At 43.9% G+C, this 23,147-nt stretch overlaps 1 long non-coding RNA gene across 2 annotated transcripts; it reads right to left on the bottom strand.

Annotated features, from left to right (window-relative positions):
* Positions 1–6,838: 6,838 nt before the first annotated feature.
* LOC140212873 (uncharacterized) lies at positions 6,839–9,660 on the bottom strand. 2 transcript variants are annotated; one of them, XR_011889846.1, is made up of 2 exons: positions 9,474–9,660; positions 6,839–7,079 (listed from the first exon to the last, which is right to left on the bottom strand). It is a non-coding gene; the product is annotated as an uncharacterized lncRNA (long non-coding RNA). The 2 variants fall into 2 exon arrangements; XR_011889847.1 differs by lacking the exon at positions 9,474–9,660 and adding an exon at positions 9,058–9,152.
* Between the last annotated feature and the right edge of the window lie 13,487 nt (positions 9,661–23,147).

Raw genomic sequence — 23,147 nt, 5'->3', positions numbered from 1 at the left:
TCTGGCAATTTATGACGCCCGCAACTTAAGTGCAATAAAAAATATTGTGATTTATTGCTAGCCAAGTACTGCCAGTCCATAACATTTAGATAAAACGAATAACACGTCAGTCACTTGACATGCAGTATTAGATCCAACTGACTTGAATCCCTTGTTTAATAAAGCTGACAAGGGCTTGCGCAAATTCGTCATTGATGGCCACACGAGTACAGCACGGAAGACAAGGACACAGAAACACACAGGCAAAGCAAATGCAACAAGGTGAGGGAAAACTATTCAATGATTTATTTTTACGGTTCAATAGTAGTTTTCTATATAATTTGCTCCCCTCACTTTTGCCTCTAGTTAACTTTGTTTACCTCTGACACTTAAAGACTACATGGCAATATGAATCAGTGCCATTATGACGTTTCGTTATATTCCAGTATGATAAACTGTTAGAAAACCGTAATGGTCGCCGGTGCGAGCAACGGTGCGTTTCGTTTCAAGACAGGTTCATGTGACACACAGTGTACTTATAAAAATAAATGAAATTCGAGAATCCCAGACGATTGCTATAATAATAATTGTTGAAACAAAGATACCGGGCTGGACTGTGCAAATTTTTCAGGTGTTAATGCAATATGCCCATGCCGAACGAACATGCTCAGCATAGTGACTGCAGTTTTGAACAATCACGTTAACAATTGCAATTTATTTCCGCTTAGAACAGTCTGCAATGTCTCCTTTCTCATACTTCGAGATGAATACATTTGCCACACTTTCAGTAGAATGAACATGAATGGGGACGTATAGATAAGGTTACTTACCAACTAAAACATGTTACAATCTCTTAGGTGTGGTCATAAGGGTAGAACAAGTGCAATGTCCACTAAATTATTTGATAGATGTGTGCGTTATCTACTAAGAAAACACCACCAAATGGATAATGTATCTTTTTCTTTTGTACAACGCATATAATATACAGTCTGTTCAAGACGACGGCAATAAATGCAACACTAATGATAACCGGAACACGTATTACGGACAAGGGCTTCATACCATGCACGACTCGCACAATGCGAATCTGCGCCAGCAGCTGCCTAGTGATTAACAGCACCTAAACTGCATAACGCCGAAGCATCGAAAGGCGTCTAACGCTTTTCATATAGCCCGAAAGATAACCTCTGCTGCTAAACTGTTTATAAAAGAGCCAAAAAAAACCTTCTAACTACCGTCAAACACAATGCCTCAAGTTTAAAACATGTAACGGTGCTTCCCGGAGTGACTAACGTATTGTTCTCTAATTTTTTCGCTTAAGTTGCGAAGCTGCGAGTAACTGAGCTTATCGCAGGTCTCATGCTCCAAAAGCGTTTGTGGTTGCATATATTTAGATAGGGTGACTCTAGATATTTCTGCAAGATATTTCTTCAAGTCTCGTGTTTTTCTTGCGGTAACTAACCAAAATTATTTAGATTGGTTGCAAGGAAGCTTAAAAATACTGCTACTATTAAACTATACGAAAACGGCATCGTACACATTGCTGCACCTTCATCCGAGTACGCTAGCAGTTACACAACTATATGTCTCTGTTTGAAAAGTCATGCTAACACAATTTTGAGATATATACGTAAAGCGTATCACGAAAATTTCACTACACATGCGGCGCAGCATTCATCGCGGCCGGATCGAGCGCCACGAAATGAGATCTACCACACTGGCTGCTCAACACACACAATCCGCTTAGTGGCAGCTCAGTATCAAGTTAAACCATGGTGCACTTCCTTTTTTTACGCGCATCAACTATAACGCTAAAATCAACAAGCCCGACTGATCGCTCGCCGTAAAACATATCGTATCGTAGAAGCGAGAACAAGAGCGCGTTATCAAATCATGTCAACGACAAACCGACACTACGCGAGTCGCCTGCGCTACATGCAGCCGGTTCGCGCTACGAAATGTGCTTACCTAATCATGATCTATTGACGCAAGACATGTTTGCTAAAGCTTGCCGTTCAGTGTAGTTGACGTGTGATGCCACAGAGAAGACGCATACACAGACACCAACGTTCAGGCAGACAGCGCACACCGCTACAAGCGTTTACGTGCCTGGCGCACTCGTTGAGAATTCTAACTGACGCGGACAGACGGCGCTCCGCCGCGCATGCGCAAGAGCTCCGCGCATGCGCAGGACCTCCGCGTGCCGGGCGTACGCGCTCCGAGGAGCGTGAGCGCCTTTTACTTTTTTTTTTGTCTCTTTCTCTCTCTCTCTCTGCGTGCCATGCGCGCCGGAACGGGTTGTTTTCTTTTCCATTTTTCATCCTTTTTTCATGACCGAAGGAAATGCGCTAAGCAGGTTGTATTACAAACGCTGGGGGCTATCGTATGAGACAAGAACGCCCACATGGATCAATGCGCCGTTAGTAAAAGCCGTTAAGGCCCAACCACACGCAGCCCGGGATACGCGTCTCGCTACGCGTACACGTAAGCGTACGCGTCTGCGTGCGCGTACGCGGGTGATGAAGGGAAGGGCATCCAGCCACACGATACGCGCACACGTGCGCGTAGCACAGGGCTGACAGGCCAGCGGCCCAGCGATGGCGGAAACGGTCGTCTTTGGCTTTAAGAAAAGTTTATCTTTAATTTCATTATGGCTAACCATTTTTATTTAATTTATCAATGTTAGAGCTAGTACATTGTTTTAAAGTTGAGAAATGCACGCTGTTCGTATATATACATCCTTATGGCAAGAGAAGCTACATCAATTATCAACATCACGCGCGATAGCGTCTGCTTGCTCACAACTGCAGCTGACATCTGCGCGCGACCACGCACGACGTTGCTGCCGAGCTCTTGCTTAGCCGCTTGCTTCGCCGGCATCAGCATTCTCTCCCCGCAATGTACCACATGAGAAAGAAGCTTTTGCTGCTGCTGCTCTTGCAAAGGCGGCGGGAGCGCAGAAAGCGTCTGCGGCCTCTGCGGCGACGTTGGTGGGCCCGGCCAGTCTTTCAACTGCGTGAAGAAGGACTTTACGGCTGTGAGTAACTTCTTTCCTTTCGATGATCTACAGTGGTAGAACTAGGAGCCAGTGTTTGGACATGGGGACTTATCCTCGTTAGGACAGCAATTACTTATCAGCGTTTTTAAGTGCGCGCATAAGTGAAAGGGTTAAAGTAGTAATGCGGGGATCGTACTCGCAGCGCGCGAACGCCCAATTCGCAGAACAGCATCGCGTCGTCGGTGCAAGGTTCGTTCAGGTTGACAGCACCGATCGAAACGATCACGTGACGTACGCGAACAGGGGGAACGACAACAGCAGGGTGTAGTTCGGAAAGCGCGAAAGCATAGGCGAAGATCGGGCTGATTAGCCGCCAGAAGCATACAGATAGTATATTGGATACGTGGTGACGACACCTCACGACGTTTCAACCGCCGTCAGTCTAACCCGTGTATGCCGTACGACATACGGTCATTAACTGTTCAGCTTCAGAGGGGAAGAAGCGCTTGATTCTATTTAACAGACAATCTGTAATACTAATTTGGAGCTCCCTTCATTATTAACAGTAGACCATACTGTTTACACAGAGCTTGTGTAGCACCCTCTTTTCTTGCACAAAATTTGTAAGGATTAAGTTTTGTAATACATTTTCTGCTATTCGATATTTTATTTGATATCCAGATTATTTTTTCTTCATTTGATTCGATTCTAAACCTACTTTTCGGTATTAGCACACCCGTACAAAAAGCTAAGGACTGCTAGTTATATTTGTGCCATTAGTATAGCACATAGATTCAAGAACACCTTTTTACACGTGTTGGTTGTCTTATATGAAGCTTGTGGACGAGATACAATTTCCTATATTTTCTGTCTCTCAGAAGTGTGACTGTAGAATATGAAGTGTAATGTAATTAAATTGTGACCTGGAGGGCAGGTTAAACTTCTGTGCGACTAATTTCGGAAGTTTCTTGGCAGTGGCCGCACGATTTTAATATACCGTTGACTGGCTCTCCTGTTTTGCCGAACCACTGTTTGTATTCAAGCACATAAACAAAGCAGGGGGTAAAATTAATGATGGCTAGTGGCTATACGTGTGTGTCAGTGAAAAGTGTACAGCTCCTGATACCTGCGCGTGTATGTAGTCAGGGCATGGTCTTGCTGCCAGGCAATAATGTACCATTTTTTACAGATGCAACGGATACGTCAGGATGACCACGGATATTTCAACAAGTTCTTTCACAAGGCGCCGCAGCTCTTGGACAAGCTATTGAGCTTTTTAGCAGAGGACCTCACATGGCAGCACCACATTCGAGAAACCCCTGGAGCCTGGAGAACGACTTGCTGTAGCATTGAGGTTGGTAAAGGACAGTTGCCCCTAGAGTAATAATGTGCGATTGGAGAAATACAGAACACCGCTTCTTTGTCATTTAATGTATCATTTATTTTATTTTATTTACATATTACTGCCCGCCGCCTTTTGGAAGACAAATCAGGAAGGAGTCACAAAACATTGAAGCAAAACAAAAGAAAGAAGGAAACGACTGACAATGAGCGTGCATAAAAATACTAATACATATTAATAATAATAATAATATATTAATAATCACAGAATACAGAATTATACACAACTAACTATTTATTAACTCATAAACAAATAAAAAAAATGGGACACGAAATGCTGATACAAAACGAGAAATAGTAATGATGGTACTGACAATGCGCGTGAAAAGAAATACAGGAAAAAAATGATCGCATGATCACAGAGACTGAAAGTTTCCACTTACTGCATCACCAGTGCAACAGTTACGGCTAACTCTAAAAAAAACTGCCATCGACTGGCATCGCAAAAAAGCTACCTCAGTGCTTTTGACCTTGCGCAACCTGTAAAACATGCACCGAGGTATGCTTGCACATGTAGTATTAAACAAAGGTGGTAGCTAACCTACACAAACGAATTTTGATCGTATGTCACCCGAAAAGGGCCCCCACAGCCATGTAGAGCATTGTCAAGAAAAATCATGTCATCATAATTAGTATTCAAACAATTGAGACATGCATACAAATTTTTTTTCAACTTGCATTCAAGCTACTTGGCCTTCCGGTAAGACATAAAAGATGTTGCCTTGACTTACTGTGTGGGGATTGAGGCGGCTAGACTCTGCAGTGGTGTGTAAGTCATATAGTGGCCATCGTGCCTGCAAAGTATTAAACAACCGCAGAACAGCACGACAGCCGCAGAAATGTCTTGCATTTTTTCCGCTTAAGAAATTTTTTAAAGCTCACATGCTGTTCACGGCTCCCGTCAGGTAGCCCTGCTTCCTGCCAGAGAAGCAGGGTCATACGTATAAATGTTTCATTTACACACTGCCTTCAATGTCACTGATTACGTACAAAGACTTTGGCCAAACATCCAATGCACAACGTGCAAAACCAAATCTGGAACTGAGCCACGGAACACAAAGAAAAAAAAATACCAGGAATGTGGTTTGTGGATGATAGTTGTGGGAGAGGTTGAGGTTGTCTATGTTGGCAGTGAACCTCGCCTCCTGGCTATGTGGTGGCAAGACTTTTCCCTTTCTGCTAGCTCTCCTAATAATAATAAAACAATTTGAAAAATGCTTGCGCTGCTAGAACGCCCCAACAGGCTTTACAACTTGCAGCCTATAACCGAAATTTTCAATGGGGTCTGGTTGAAGGTTCATTACATTTCTTTTTATTTACAGGCATGTACAGGCATTTCTAGATGCATGCACGAACTCTACATGCACAGGTGGTGAACTCAATAAGGTTCATTGCTGCAAGACAGGCTGAATGAGTAAACACAGATGAAAGCGATAAACATCTGTCTTGCAACAACAAACCTTTAGTTGCAAGTCAGTGCTTCTTTATCCTAGGTGTGTTGCTAAAACATGTTCACACATATCTACAGCAGCAATGGCCAGCCAACCAGGCCCACAGATATCAACTTTATGAAATTCTTGAATACCGCACAAAAATATGGATACAACACAATGTAAAATGAACAAAAAAGAAGAGCTGAGGGGCTTTGACATGACAACAACAGACAAGGAAACGTATATGAAGCATAAAGGAAAATAACTGTCATTTTATTTGTAATGTCAACATCACAAGGAGAAGGGAAATGAAAGTGGACAAAATATAACTTGCCACTGGTGGGAGCTAAAACCAAAACCAATTGAGCTGGAGGCTATTCCACCATCAATTTCATAGCATGTTTATGTGTACTAGATCAGGCTCTTGGAGTGTTCTTGCATGAGTAGCACTGGCTAACACTACCAGGGTGAGATCTAGTACATGCACATACAGGCCCAAGAAAGTTTGCAGAGGGATAGCCATTGCTGCAGCTCTACTGGTAAAGCAATGCAAGGTTCTGGGTTCGTCTCCCATTAGTGGGAAGCTACCTTTTCATATACTTTCATTTTCCTCCTTATTTTTCCATTTCGATATAAAGTAATTAAATTCATCAGTGATTTCCTTTTGTTTCATTGTCTCTTGGCTTTATTATACAAAAAGTATACATTAAAAACATTAATCTTTGAATTACTCTCCTACTTGCATCAATTTAATTTTCAAGTCGAGATGCGTATCCTCACTGACCTCTCTAATGTGTTTGAGCAGAGAGACGGCAAAAGTTCGAGGTCGTCCTGTGGTTTGCATCTTTTGATTGCACTTGAAACATTGCCTAATTCCTCATATATTAACTCACTCTAATCTTTCTTTTTCCTTTTCCTCCCCCTTGACTGTGCTTCAGAAGCAATGCTTCCTAACGTATCCAGCCTACGACTGCCTGCTGAAGCCAGCGATGCTTCTGACTGCGGACTGCTGTGGTGTGCCTCAGAATCCTCAGGAACCAGAAGTTCTTGAAACATCGGTGATTCAAGAGATTCCAAAATGTCCTGAGACTCCACAGACTCATGCGACGCCGAAGACAGAGTGGATGCTGGCGCTTGTGACTCTTCACTTGACGGTGATGGCACTTCAAGTGTTGCCAGATCAGAAAACTGGCACATTTTTTGTTAAGATGTCTGCAGCACTTCCCTCCTCACTCGATGGGGGCACTGGTGGAAGGTTGGCGGACATCCTGCATGTGAGCTTAATAAGGTTTGCACATACTGTCAATGTGTAAATAATGTGCCAGTCTGGATGCAAAAATATATGAAGGCTGAAATCCGTCCACGTTTGTTTTAGTGTGTGATTTTATTAGAGTACACTGAAGCTCTGAATCAGTTTTGTAGGGACAAAAGTGGCTTGCCTACACAACCAGAATGAACAGTTTCTGCATGCGCGTAAGTGTAGCTTTTGTATCTTTTTCTGTTTTTGCTTGTGATGCATTTAAGCAGTTCTTACGAGATCTGCATGCCTAAAGCCTAGTGATTACTTCTACTCAAAACAGTTTATGATATTTGGAATGTTTCAGTTTTGAAATAATTAGCAGGAAGCATTCCACTACATTTACTCAGTAAAACCACTTAATAAATTTCATGTTGAAAGACCTATGCTTGCACTTTCTAAACATAGAGTAGTAGTACTGTTAGGTCTTGCTTTAGCATAAGGCTCTCTCCTGTTCTAGTTTTTCTACTTGAAACGTTCTTTACTTGTAACTTTGTTTTCCTTTCACTTGTTTGTAAACTTCATCTCATTCTAAACTGTTTTTCTTAACTGAATGTACGTCTAAACACAGTGTGAAGCTGTGTACGTAGTAGTCAGTGCATTTGTTTGTATTTAGGAAGTTACGTCTAATAACATTTGTCTTCTTGCCATCTGCCTTGTAAAGGGTGTTTTGGCCCAGCAAAGCTGACCTTAGCGAGCAAACCCTTCCAGAAGGTTTCTTAGAGCCAAGCTTTTTTTGCCTCTTCTCTGGACTTTCCTACCGCTGCTCCTACTGTCTTACCAAAAATAGCTCGCCTCATACTGATATTAATGTAGTCGTTGAACCATTGTCATCCCAGCTGACTACTGGCTACTGTGTTGCACGAGTGACCAGTACTGGACGTAATTCAAATACCAATTAAAATAATGTAACTAGATCGTGGTTTTGGCATGTAAAATTTCAATAATCATTTTTTGCACAGCGCGAATGTGGTAAACTGGATCATCTAGTCCTTCCTTGGAAATTTTGCTAAGCAGGAACAGCGTTCTCCACAAACATCGTGAAAGCTTCGCTTAAACCAGTAACCACAGCACCTGGGATCTGTAGAATAACCGCAGGCTGATAATTAGGTAAGGACACTGCTGAGCAAACGCAAAAAGAACTATCAATTACACAGCTGACAATGTCAGTGCTATGGCGCATTTATTCCTACAGCGTGATGACACTGAATGAATCCCTAAGCAAGCTAGGTAATATTTGAGGGTCTGTGATGAAGCACCGATTTGCACACTGCTGGCAAGCAACCAAATGCAAAATTAAAACTGCATTAATGTGCCCAAGGTACACGTGAATATAGCAACATTCAATACTCAGTTAAATACTGGCCATTGACTTGCACGCTGCCTTCTAGGATCAGTGCACAGAATAAAAAAACAACTACTTACATGTTTTGTGTTTTGTTTTTGTGTGTGCATCATGCAAGCCCTTTTCTTTTTATTCATCCTGCTAATTTGTATGTGATATTCTCTGTACTTCTGTCTTATGCTTTATCGTCAGGTTTTTAAGTGCTATTTTACTTGTTATTTTGTACCTGTATTTCTGCTTTCTCTGCTCCCCACTGCAAAGCCAAACTGGCTTTGTGGGTACCTAAATAAATAAATATACAAAGCTATTCTTGTACTGCTTGTATGTCCCCTTACGGATCACATTTAACGAAATATGCGATAATCGGAGCGGCGATGCAGCACAAATATTTTATCGCCAATTAGGCAAAGCTGAATATAATGCATACTGTGCGTCGACTTGCTTGTGTAAGCACAATTTTGAGTCGATTCCCATAAGCGCGGTGCATTGCCAGCTATAATACAAACATACGGCATCGCCGGTCAACGTGGTAAAGGGAAAGCACTAAAATCCCGTGTTTCATTTTTAACACGCCGGCTAAGATGGAAACTTCAAGATCACTTACGGTCTACACTCCATTGTGTAGCGCAGAAACATCTGATCGAAAAACAGCCAGATGACGTCGTCGTGAACGTCGACTGGTACGGCGCGGCTCTTTTCTTTCTGAAACGTCTTCCCAGGCGCCGAAATTTATTCCCCAGGGACTTCCATCACTTTTGCAGCGCTGTGATAACGTCATCTGCACAGATGAAACGCGTTTTTGACATCTGCGAGTCGGCTGATGAGAGAGGCAGCTTATACCAGTGCCACACAGCTAGGCTTTCGATGGCGATCGAGCGCGATCGAATTTCTCGATCACGATCGGTTCTACGCAGATTGCGCGGTACAGGCAATCGTGATCACAAAATCCGACCCCGATCGGGCTCGATCGCGATTGAAACTGCTCCGCTATGACGCCCGTATAAAATTCCGAGCACTCACCTGTTCGGCAGCGTTGGGCATGACGATCCACGACCACCTCGTCAAGTGCTTGTTCTAGTGGCGCTTGTGCTTCGCCTGCTACCAAAGCGCAGGTCGAGCCTCAACGCAGGCGATCAGCGCTTCGTTGTTGATCGCCTCCATAGCCTCTGTGCTCTATCGACACGAAACCAGCAGCGACTCCCGGCGTCTCCGCACGATTCTGAAACTTCCAACAACCTTTCCGAACCGCCGGAAGTGTACATGCGGCCCACGTGACGTCGGTGCGCAAGCTGCCACTTCCATCGCGTACGCTCAAAATGACGCCCAAGATCAAGACCTTGACGCGCGCGTTTCCTGCGCGTATGCCCTCTCTAGACGCGTAGGACAGGCGCGTACGGCCTCGCAGACGCGTGACGCGCAGCCAGGCGCGCACGATTCACCGCGTGTGGTTGGGCCATCACAGGGCCCTTCAGGCGCTTGCATTATCGCCAGCGACGATAAGTAATCCAGCGTATTTATAGCGTATCTTTCAGCGTACCGCCAAATGTGATGCCCGCACGTACGTTAGTGCTAATTTTCCGCTCCGATGATAGGTAAAAGCAAGCTGTACGGCAATGAGGTACTCATATGCATGGCCACCAGGCACGTACCCAGGATTTTCTTTCGGGGGAGGGGCCCACCACCTCCATCATCATCATCATCATCATCATCATCATCATCATAATTATCATCATCATCATCAGCCTGTTTTATGTGCACTGCAGGACGAAGGCCTCTCCCTGCGATCTCCAATTACCCCTATCCTGCGCCAACTGATTCCAACTAGCGCCCGCGAATTTCCTAATTTCATCGCTCGACCTAGTGTTTTGTCGTCCTCGATTGCGTTTCCCTTCTCTTGGAACCCATTCTGTAACCCTAATTGTCCAACGTTTATCTAACCGGCGCATTACATGACCTGCCCAGCTACATTTTTTCCTCTTGATTTCAATTTGAATATCGTCTATACCCGTTCGCTCTCTGATCCAAACCGCTATCTTTCTCTCTCTTAACGTTGTGCCTAGCAATCTTCGTTCGATCGCTCTTTGCGCTGTCCTTAACTTGCTCTCAAGTCTCTGCCCCATATGTCAGCACTGGCAAAATGCACTGATTGCACACCTTACTTTTCAATAATAATGGTAAGTTTCCAGTCAGGAGCTGGCAATGTCTGCCGTATGCGATCCAACCTATTTTTATTCTTCTGTGAATTTCCTTCTCATGATCAGGGTTCCCTGTGATTAATTGACCTTCACAGTCTCTAGTGGCCGACTGGCGATCCTGATCTCTTGTTCCTTTGCCCGGCTATTTATCATTATCTTCATCTTCTGCATATTATTATTCAACCCTACCCTTACACTCTGTCTGTTAAGGTCTTCAATCATTTGTTGTAACTCGTCTGCATTGTTGTTGAATAGAACAATGTCATCGGCAAACCGAAGGTTGCTAAGATATTTGCCGCCGATCTTTATTCCTAAGCCTTCCCATTTTAATAGCTTGAATTCTTCTAAGCACGCAGTGAATAGCTTTGGAGAAATTGTGTCTCCCTGTCTGACCCCATTCTCTATAGGTATCTCCCTGCTTTTCTTGTGTAGAATTAAGGTAGCTGTAGAACCTCTGTAGATATTCTTCCGCGAAGGACGAGTCAGTAAGACGAGAAACTATTTACAGATTATATTTAGAACAACGGTTGCAGCGCTGACCGGTTAGATTCACAGCGCGAGCCCAGTTCGTTCTTCCTCCTCTTTTCTGGAGTGATGGCGCCCACGCGCATCGTTCAAACAAACAAATACCACACGCATGTAGCAATACTTTCCAAGCTTTTTACGTAAGCGTTCTGTACTCCTTGATTACGTAGTGCCTCTATGACTGCTGGTATCTCTACTGAATCAAATGCATTTTCGTAATCTATATAAGCCACATAGAGAGGCTTATTGCACTCTCCAGATTTCGCGATAACCTGATTGATGACATGGATGTGATCCATTGTAAAGTATCTCTTCCTGAAGCCACCCTGTTCCCTTGGTTGATAAAATCCAGTGTTGCCCTTATTCTGTTGTATATAATTTTGGTAAATATTTTATATAATACTGGGAGCAAGCTAACGGTCCTATAATTTTTCAATTCTTTAAGGTCTCCTTTTTTGTGGATTAGTATGTCTGCATTCTTCCAGTTTTCTGGGACCCTTGCAGTCGATAGACACTTCGTATAAAGAGCCGCCAGTTTTCCAAGCATTATGTCTCCTCCATCTTTGATTAAATCGACTGTTATTCCACCTTTTCCTCCTGCTCTTCTTCGTTTCATGTCTTGCAGGGCCCTTCTGACCTCATGGCTAGTTATAGGAGAGTTTCTGTATCCTGTTCATTACTGTTTCTAAGTGAGGTATCGTGACTCCTCTGGGTACTGTATACAGGTCAGCTTAGAATTCTTCCGCTGCTTTTACGATATCTTCGAGATTGCTGATGATATTATCCTTCTTATCATTTAGTGCATACATCATGGTTTGTCCTATGCCAGGTTTCTTTTTTACTGATATCAGGCTGCGTTCATTTTTTACGGCTTCTTCAGTCTTTCTCATGTTATAGTTTCGAATATCAGTTATTTTCGCCTTGTTGATCAGTTTTGACAGTTCCGCGAATTGCGTAACGCTGTGCGGCCGCCAGTCCCATACAACCGCGTAGAGCGCAGGACTCTGAGATTCTAGACGTACTGCGCTCACCGCGATAGGTTAGAAAAACACTCACATAAGCACAGCAGAGAAGTGGCTACGTGAGGCGGTTCGACCGATAACTGTGGAAGCTAACTGTGAATTGTTTTCTACTTCTGGTGGCCTTTTCTCTACTTCCTTTTTAAATAAAAAGATGTTGATGCATAAATATTCTCATAAACAACGGTTAACTTTTTCTTATTATTCGCTTTTGCTTGCAGTTTGGTTGTTGCCTTGGCTCTCTCCCTTACTAGATCGCTTAATTTCTCAACTTCTTGCGATTTTTTGTTTCCAGTTGCCAATTTTGCACGAAAAGTGCTATACAATTAGGGAAAAATAGACGAGGTAACGGGCCACAGTCATCTTGCTTATGGGTTTAAGGGTTATTGCAGGGTTTCATGATGGACGCTCTTGCACATTATTTTATTTCCCACCTGATCTGACCCATATCACGTGTATATGGTTCCGGGCATGTGCCAGCGTCGCGGCGAGCCGTAACTCGAGGAAATAATGAAGCAAAGGGAAAAGTTAAACGCAATTGGTGTTTTCTCCGGCCGCAACTCGTTCCATGAGAGTACAGACCAGCTGAGTAACAGCCGCATCCCTCTCCTGGTCCCAGGATCAGCCTAAACAAAGAAGGTTGAACTAACAAAAGCAAAAGCTATGCGCGTGACGGTTGAATAGATGGTGACAACTGAACGCATCTCGAGTTAATCGCACGGGTGCGGAATCTATGAGAAAACTGTCCTTCACATAACAAGAGATGCCGATAACTACCGCCATCTAAAAGGAGTGAAAAAGGCAGCATAATGCTCACCGATGAACAGCTGCCAAGTATCAACATTGATCTGGCGGCGCTTTAGGAATGTGTGAGGAGTGGTGGCGTGGGTGGGGAGGGGGGGGGGGGAGGTATGCCACTTGATTTCGGGGGGGGGGGGGGCCCGGCCCCCCCGGGCCCCCCCCTGGGTACGTGCCTGGTGGCCACGCAGGCATACCGCCTGCGACATACTGGGTGGGCTCAGAGAATTTGGCACATATTTTAAGTGAATGAGAAACTTTGATGAGTTTATAGTGCAGGATATCAGTCAATGAGAAACCGCGCGATGTTAGTGATGCAGCCGAGATATGAAGACAATGTGATAAGTATCTCAGAATCGGACGACACACAACGCGCACACCACATACGCGACATCGGTTCATCACACCCTCACACAGTCCGCGTTGTCAGCTACAAACATTACGAGTCTCTGTGCTGTTTGCTTGATGCCTGTTTGGAATCCGCTTGTAGGTAAAGTTGGCATTCATACCATCTATAATCACAAATGGGTAGGTGTTTTGCTTTCTTTATTCTACTGCCGCAAAAGTCATGCTATGACAACTGTGAATACTGCCTTGGGATTACCGAGAGCGACTACGTAGATCATATCTTGTGGTCAACCAATGTGGATGTATACACCACGTGTATACTAATGTCTACAAATAGGCTCTACAGCACTCTCAACAGTATACAACTTCAGTGGCTTATATCAAACGCAGCTCCGTATTATCCACCGGTACCTGCGCTTGGTTACAGCGTACACGGGTTGGGCCTAGATTAACAATTTTTGTCTATTGTCAATCTATAGACGGCATGTAAACCTGAAGCAATACGAATTTTACAGTATCGGCTGTTGTCTACTTCACCTCACGCCTTACCACAATCGGTATACGGGCTGTTCGCACATGTTAACATGACCTTTGGTGACGTCCCACCCTATGGCCTTCATCGGCGGTGATATAGGAAACCGTGGAGAATAATTGGAATTGCAAAGAAGTATACGGGATGTTTCACTTAATTTGAGCCCGACTTTGACATTTGCAAATGCTACGTAGCTGGAGAGAACCAAGGTAATATTGTTTGGCGTCGCTTGGAGATACTCAGATTATTTTTTTGCATTCCCCTGATTAGATAATTAGTGTTAATTAACTTCTCAATTGTGGTAATGAGATGGATGAATATTCTCAATGATAAACGTGTAGAGCAACATTAGAAACTCCCGATACAGCTTTCTGTTGCTCAATACGAGCTCCATAGAAGTGTTTCTCCGAGCATGAACACGGCCGCGATTAGACGCAACGAGACTCGTGCCACCCATCGCGCAACATATATATATATATATATATATATATATATATATATATATATATATATATATATATATAAAGGGGGGTGCGGTGTGTACGTGAATGTGTGCAGGTGCGTGTTTGTGAAGAACTAGGTAGAGTGGGAATAGACAAGAAAAATACAATCTTATCGACTCTCGTCTATAGACAGTCTAAGGACGAAGACTTAACAATAAACAGACTGTATCGACTTTCGTCTATAGGTGTCTGTTGTGGGGAAGTAGGCAAAAAAGAAGCACTTTATCAACTTTTTTCGATAGACCGTCTATAGACTGCGAATAGACAAAAAGAAATAGAAATCTTATCGGCTTTCGTCTATAGAAGGTCTATAGACAAATAACAGAGAAAAATAAATTGAGGCTGTATCGACTTTCATCTGTAGGTAGTCTATAGAGAGGAAGCAGACAAAAAAGAAACCAGCACCTAGTCAACTTTCTTCTATAGACCGCCTATAGACTGCGAATATACAAAAAGAAACAGAAATCTTATCGACTCTCGTCTATAGAAAGTCTATAGATAAATAATAGAGAATAATAAATAGAGCCAGTATCGACTTTTCTCTATAGGTAGTCTACAGAGGGGAAGTAGACAAAACAGAAACAAACACCATATCGACTTTTTTCTATACACCGTCTATAGACTGCGAATAGACAAAAAGAAATAGAAACTTTGTCGACTTTCGTCTATAGACAGTTTATAGACTTTGCAGAAAGGGAAGGTCGTCTATAAAGAAGTGTATAGACTTTCTATAGACAGTCTAAAGTCATTTTAGTAAGGATAGCCGTCTTCATTGCTTTACAATACTCATGTTCACTGCCGCTTGTCACACTAATCATAGAGTGATGTCGTCGTTCATGTACATCTACGTGTTCGTTTTTGTTTTCGGTCTTATTGTTTTCATTTCACTCACCACCTGACAACATTATCACAACTTTAAAAACTGCCACCTACTTCTCTGCGAAACGGGAAACCGTTACTCTCTGTGACTTAAGTTTAAAAGAATGTGCTCCCGCTCGTATACTTTGTAGAAAATAATAACAGCATACAAGGCATTTTAATTAAACAGCTAGACCCCGTGAAACTATTGACGACGTGATAAATAAAGCAACAACACAAGATTGCTAGGACCTACTTTGCAGAAGCAAAAGAAAAACAGTGGATACTAACAGAACAAATCTGATACGAGCATTTAGGGACCATCGTCCTAGCGTAAACCGAATACTGCAAAGCCACTTTAGCCTCATTCAACAATGTTAGTGCTTTTCTAAAATCCTCAGAATCCCACCACCCGTGCTATATCACAAACACAAAAATATCGAGGAATACCTGGTACACTCAAAATCAACTGACACACTGCTGCTGGGTTGTCAACCATGCAGAAAAAGCAGGTGCCAAGTCTGAACACAGACGCTAACTACAAATGTAGCGCAAAGTTAAAATCCAAAGTTTATTTCTACTTATTGCCATTTTAGCGAAGAATTTTACGAAAAGCAAGAAGGGACACGAACGGCACTGCGCCTGTCCAGTTCGCGTCCCTTCGTGCTTTTCGTAAAATAGTGCGCTGAAGCAGTATTAGGTATGAATTACCAACTAACCCTAATCATCGCTTTGATTTAGTCCGGCGTGCGACCGCACTAGTTGGTGTTGATCAATGACATTTAACAGCGCGAACTTGGACACAGGATGGCAAAAGAAATAGGCGTAGACAAACGCTGACACCCAACCGAAATTTATTCCAGAAAAAAAAAAAACGTATATACGGGGTTCACATGCGCGATATTACACCAGCACTGGCTCATATCTATGACAAAACAAATTGAAGCATCAGTGCCCTACACCAGTCATTGTCAAGGGGCGGACGCGTCTTTTCTTGCGCATTCCAAAATATGATATCTCCTTGATCGATAGGGCTAATAAAGGTTGGTTTACTGCATTGTTGTCTTCGGTTGCCGCTGCTTCTTTTATGAGGCTAGTGCTCTGTTATCCCTACTATTCGCAATAACCACACCGGTGACTCCACTAATGTTCGAATGCGACATATGCAAGAAACAGTACATTGGCCAGAATATACCCATTTCCGCATTGGATTCAACAACCATCAGGAACACGCGGACTTCCAGCCAAACCTTCCCCTATCGCGACATGTAAAAAAAGAAAACAACCGATCTTTTGACACATGAACTGTAATCGTACTGCAACAAGAATTTACAGGATCACGGAAATGGCAACAATGGGAACTTCAACTTTAATTTACCAAAGTCAGTGCAGGCTTGAATGGAAACGCTGGCACGCTGTAGAACTTTCAGTTACTGAAAACCACAAGTGAGCCGTAAAGGGTCACGAAACCCCCGAAGCAATGCCGCTTGCGCACCGCGTAGCGCCGATGGGGGCAAAATGCGAAAACACCTGTGCACTTAGATTTAGGTGCACGTTAAGGAACCCCAGGTGGTAAAAATTTCCGGAATCTTGCACTACGGCGTGCCTCATAATCAGAAAGTGGTTTTGGCACGTAAAACCTCTAATTTATTTTTTATTTAACACCGCGCAGCGCGCGCCATTCCACACTACGTCGGGACAAGGCACCCCCGTCCTCCACTTCCACTCCCCCTTCTGCGCATCCAACTACTATGGCTAGACTACCCTAACAGTGGTTGTTTAGCAGTAGTTCAACGCACTCACGGTTTTGCTTTCGTGACCTCAATGCCACATTACGTGGAGGGCACTATTTCTTGACCTTCGTTTAAGAGCGCAACTCTTAGGTGCCCGTTGCTGCGGTGAGCGTAGGCATCGGAGTCATGTTACAGAGCGAACAAGCCCAGCGAAGGATCAAAGAGCGAACTCAGAGTGGAGTGGGGGATGAAAGGCGGCGATAGCTATGAGAGCGCGAGGAGGAAAACGGAGGAGGAGGGCGCAGCGGAATCATGAGGCGGAAGGCGGAGGAGGAGGGTATAGCGAAAGTTGGCGAAGAAAAGCGTAGTGCTGCCCAAGGCGGGCTCTGCGGCAACGATGGCTACGAGATGGCGCCATAGTTGAGCACGTCGCCTGTTCGCCGATGACGCCACCTATACCATTATGGTCTGCGGCTGCTGCTGTCATGGAGGAAGGAAACTGAGGAGAGGCCCTAACCCCTCCGTACGCTAGGAGAAAAGTGTGGAAGAAATGACGTAGTAGGTTCTCCTCTTTTTTGATGCTTTTTTATTTTTTTGCTGTAGTGGCCACGCCTTTCGGGCAACAATGGCGGCTTTGTTAGGGTTCTGTGCGCCCACACGTATTTCTCTGTAGGTTTCGTACCGTGGCAAAGGCGCCGTGCGGGCAGGTTTGCGTTGGTCTCCGCATTTTGTTGCGCTGCGCTATCTGGACTGTGCTCTCCCGGATGTTGCTGTGGCCAGGTGGGGCAGGAGGAACCAAAGTTCGTGAAATGAACGCGCATGTCATGCTGTACGTCATGTACCACACCACGGCAATGGCAACGGACGAAGGAATTGTATCCGCGAGAAATTTTGCCCTCTTTGGGGGTATCATGATACCGTGGCTTCGCAGGCCGAAACCCATGCGTTTCAGGATATGTACTATGAACGCTTGCAGGTCAGTGATTCCTGCTTTTGACAGCGCATATGGTGGATTTGCGGCACGTAAAACGTACGTTAGGATGGACAGTTGGGCGTGTTGGTTAAGCAAGTGATCTGAAGTGAAGGCACTAAAACGACGGTGGACGAAGAAGGAACACGCCCTGTGTGTGTGTTCCTTCTTCGTCCATCGTCGTTTTAGCACCTTCACTTCAGTAAAACGTACGTTATGAATGCATAGTTCGTGTTCAGTGATAACTTGCTTTTGTGCATATTAAAACACGTTGCTTAACTGTTGCTTGTTCCTCGCAGTACTCGTGACAGCACGAGGTCTTTTCGAGGTTCATGCACACCTGCACAGGTGTACCTCAATACACGTGCTGATAGAGTGTTACGCAGAATATGCGAATTTTGCTGCCCTCGGCACCGTGCGCCTGCCAGCCGACGCTTCATCCTGGGAGATCGGAAAGAAGCGGCTGCTTTGACTTGAGGAACGAATCCTCCCTACCGCAGGCGTATCCTATCTGCGCGCGCGAGAAGTGCAGGGAAGTGAAGGTTAGCGGATGCGCTGCAAGAGTCGGCAAGGCTCCACAGAACGTACGCCTGCGAACACATCAAATGGCTGTTCCATGGTCGCATGCAGGCCGGTTTTATGTGCGTACTGTTCTGCTCCGTGCGCCGGCTATAGCGAAACTTTGGCTCCGTGATGTTTCACTTACCGTGGTAAGAAGGCACCTCAGGCCGCAGTCAACGAATCTAAACGCTGAGTCAGAAATGACATTCGGCTCCTCGCCGGTACGCTGTCGTAGTGATGCGCGGCCACGCGAAGTTTGTTCAGTAAACACCACGATTCCTCAAGTAAGAATGTGTTTGTGCTCTTGAACTGCATATGGATCGCAAATGGGCCGGTGTGCCGTACATGTCTCCGGGGCGTTCTTGCAGTGCAATGAGAATGCATACATTTTTTTCGTATCGCCAGATGTCTAGCTCCCAAGACCGTCTGAGAGCCCCAGGAAGCCCAAGCATACAAAAGCAAGTAGAAGGCAGCGATAAAGGTGACCTTTTTTTTAAAAAAAAACACGCAAGAAATGGGCAGTCGCCGGTATACCTGCGGCTGATGAGAACAGTTCAGTTGGCTGGCCTTATAATGCATGTTTATTTTCATAAAAGACGGTGAAAGCAGCCGATTCGATATCACGGCCCAATTTGCGAAGTTCATTATGAACTTCTTTTAACATGAATTTGGCAACGGTAATGCAATGAGACATCGCGATTGTTTAGTGTTGCTGTTTAGTGTTGGAGACCAATTGCGCGCAGCGCGGCGTGGTTTCGCGAGAGATGCAAACAAGAGAGGAGAGCTGGCCCGGTAGGCGGAGCAACGCCATGAGCGACGCCAAATTCCGGCTTCACTTTAGCTTCACAAAGAGTGACGTCAGGGCCTCTCCTGAGTTTCCTTCCACCACGGCTACTGTGAATCGCACCCACGTGCTGCGCCTCGCCATCTCCCGATTAGCGAGGCAGTCGCGCGACAATTCGCTCTGTTTGCAACGTGCCGCACGAGACCGATTGTCCGCGTCAGCCATTATGTCGAGAAATGAAAACACGTATACAGTTGCACTCGAATTTCCAATTAGCGAGTATCTTAACCACCTGTGATTCTTTTTCTTTCTTTGCATCTTGCTCTATTTATTTCTTTTCTTTCGTAACTTTTTCGGGTACGCTCGTAAGCACTTTCGTGCCATTTATTTTACAATCACAAACCAAGTGACGAGGTATTCTGGCTGCGCGCGAAACTAAAATTTTATAAGTAGAACCATCATTTACCCTCATATACACTCAATAAAAGACCAGCCGATAAATATAAAGACTGATAAAGATAAATATAAACCTAGAGGTAAAGATCAAAGACCTGATCGATAAAGACCCGGCAGCGTCAGGTAAAAAAAAAATTCAGACGGCTTTGGTCCTTTTCTAGAAATACCTCGTGCAGCCAGCAAGAACCCGCGGACTTTATGATATATGCAGATATATATAAGATCATGACCGTATCAAGCTGACCAGTCAACCTAAAATGATACCAAGAAAATCATTGTGTGAATTACTCGTTTTTATTCCAACGTCGAAATAATAAACCAAGGGAAATGAACGTTCCCAAGAAAGCCACTGACTTGAGGGGAGACACGAACCCACGTCTTGGCATCACGCTTGCGATGCTCTTATCAAATTAGCTGCAGTGGCGCCGTTTTTCCACATATAGGCGCACTGTCTAAATTCAGGTTTCTGGAAATAAGCTCAGTGGATAGCGTGCCTCTGTGTACTAGATCATCTCGACCACTGCTTGTTTCGTCATTATCTTGTGCTGCGATGTATCGGGCTTTAGAAATGCGCCACTAGCCTAATAACGTGTTTGACTAATGTTAACGACATGTTCTTAACCGCATAGAGAAGCGCCTTGCAAAGTTCTGCTCTCCGTAGCACTTGGAATGTCCCGCTCGCAGTGCAAGACAAGTGTTTTCACGCTTGCCTTCAAGAGTGGAACCATCTCATGGCGTATAATATCGCCCCCTTACTGCTAGAGCTCCAGCATCGTATTTAACTATTACTCTACAAGTGGACGGGTCCGCCGTAGGATGCTGTACGCTCCGTGTGATGCCTATACGAAAAGTCGTAAAAATTAGGTCATAACTACTCGTTAACAATGCTCGTCGGATCACGCACTGTGAAATGCTACATATTGTAAGCGATGCCACTTCGACCCGGCAGCGACCGTCTTCGTCGTCGATTCTGTTGACGCTGCCGATGTCTTTGTTTTGTTAGCCAGGTGAAGTTCATTAAGTAAATATTTCTCTTCGCCTAGCGCTCATTTCGTTGCCTCTTCGTTGTCACTACCGCGTACTTCAAAGAAAGCAAATATCCTACGCGGTTTCGGTGTATAGTATGCGAAAACTGTGGAGCAAACCAAATACAGCAGAAATACAGAAAAAGTACTTTAAACAAACCTTCCTCTATGCGTACTTCAAATAGCACGTATTCCCACGATTAAGTGTGTAAATATCGTTGTTGCTCGGCAACCTATGTGTGCGCAAGAATGTCGAGTTACCGAGAGTTTCTTCATTTTCTGATTTCATGATGTGTAAATTTTCAATAGGCGTCTTAGCACTACTGACTACTTTGCTTTCTACTTATACTTAACAGCCATGGTTCTGCCTATTTTCCTTGCAAGAATAGCAGCGAGTGGTGCAATACATTTAAGCCAAGTCTAAATATATGCAACCAATGCTGCGGAAGGAAGGCATCCCTAATTTCGGAACTCAGCGCTTATACTCTGCCGTCTTACGCAAAAAAAAAAGGTGAAGTGCGCAGACAGGACACAAGAGTAGAGCAGTGGACAACACGAACGCCGAAGAAAGAAGACACAAAACGCATCTGTGCAAGCTCCTGAATGGTATTACCACGTGTCAGTCGGGACTCACACTTAGTGCCTTAACAGTTATCTCTCACGTAGACCGGCACATGTACGCGGCTGACACGTGGTGATACTATTCCAGAGCTTGCGCAGATGAGTTTTGTGTCTTCTTTCTTTTTTTCGCCCCAGTGGTCCCTTCAGTTGATAGTCGGCGTTCGTGTTGCCCACATCTCTACTTTTGTGGCCTGTCTGCACGCCTCACCTTTTTTGCATAATGAATCCTTACCAACTAGGTCAGCTTGTGTCGTTCTGCCGTCTTGAAAGGCAAAATTGTCAGCCACACTGCTGTGGCAAAATGCTTTTATGAAACACATATGGGTATTTCGAAAACAAAAGAAGCTTTGCCGTCCAACTTGAATACTCGACCGGGATGAAATAACCTTCAGATGCGAAGCTCTATTAGTGGCACGAGCATCGAGTGACGCTCTTGTTTTTTGCGCAGCCCTTCGCGTTCACCTCCTGACACCACCGCCCTTACAAAAACTTGTATAGAAAATCTATAGACAGTCTATAGACATTTGTATGTGAAGTTTGTAGACTGTCTATAGACATTTCTTTAAACTGCTTTATAGATGGTGTATAGACTTATGGCCACACACTTTTTATAGACTAGTCTCTAAAACGTCTGAGTCTATAGACTGTCTATAGATTAATGAAAATCCACGTTTGTAGAGAAATGTCCGCAGAATGTTTATAGATTTTTGTCGACTGAAGTCTATAGAATGTCTACAGACTACCTATAGACATTCTATAGACTTCAATATACAGAAAGTCTCTAAGCAAATATCTATAGACTATCTATAGACATTCCATACACTTCAGTCTACAAAAATAGAACTATATACAGTTCTACTTTTGTAGACTGAAGTATATAAAATGTGTATAAGCAAATGTCTATAGACTACCTATAGACATTTGTCTATAGACATTCTACAGACTTCAGTCTACAGAAACAGAACTATATAATCCTATACACCTTTTTCTATGACATCCTGCAGACATTTGTCAAAAAACAAGAATTTTCATTCATCTATAGACAGTCTATACACACAGACATGTTATAGACAAGTCTACAAAGAGTGTATAAGGTCATAAGTCCATAGCTATCTGCGATCTGCAAATTCGTTTAAAGTTTTGTTTACATATCGTAGCAAAAAACTTTGAATGTGTTTATGCATGTGCACCTGTTGCTTTCCATCTGCACTTATCCATTAACGTTAGTATATTATTATTGCTCCTGAACCAGCTGTAGTTTCATATATGTTGCATAAACAGAAAGAATTGAAGTGCTGAATGATGCAGTGCAAAAAAGAAAACAAGTGCACCGGCAATGAATTTACTGTTTTTATTGCACGATACAATAAATGAATTTCTTAAAATCCATGTCTTATGCTATTATGGAAAGAGCCTAAATATTTACACTACTTCCCCTTGGCAAGCATGGTCGCCAGGCAAGCCTTGACCTATGGTGTCAACCGCTGGTGTCATTAGTCCGAAAGATGCTGCAAGAATGTGCTGCAAATAAGTAGACGCAACAATGTGAGGCAAAAATAACAATTCCGTATTCTTTCTTCATTAAGCAGCTTCATATATTTACTCACACCATTTACGTCGATGCTCAATGCGGTTTAAGTATGACTAATGGCTGCTTGTGAATACAAGTCATTACTATCAAACAATGTTTCGTTTTATGGCGTGATCAGCAATTAAACAGTCCCAACTGCTGCTGGTGCTACAGCAACAGTATGTTGCTTTAAAGA

This window comes from Dermacentor andersoni, chromosome 8 (genome assembly GCF_023375885.2).
Source record: "Dermacentor andersoni chromosome 8, qqDerAnde1_hic_scaffold, whole genome shotgun sequence".
NCBI lineage: Eukaryota > Metazoa > Arthropoda > Arachnida > Ixodida > Ixodidae > Dermacentor > Dermacentor andersoni.
This window is presented reverse-complemented; position numbering and strand designations above follow the sequence as displayed.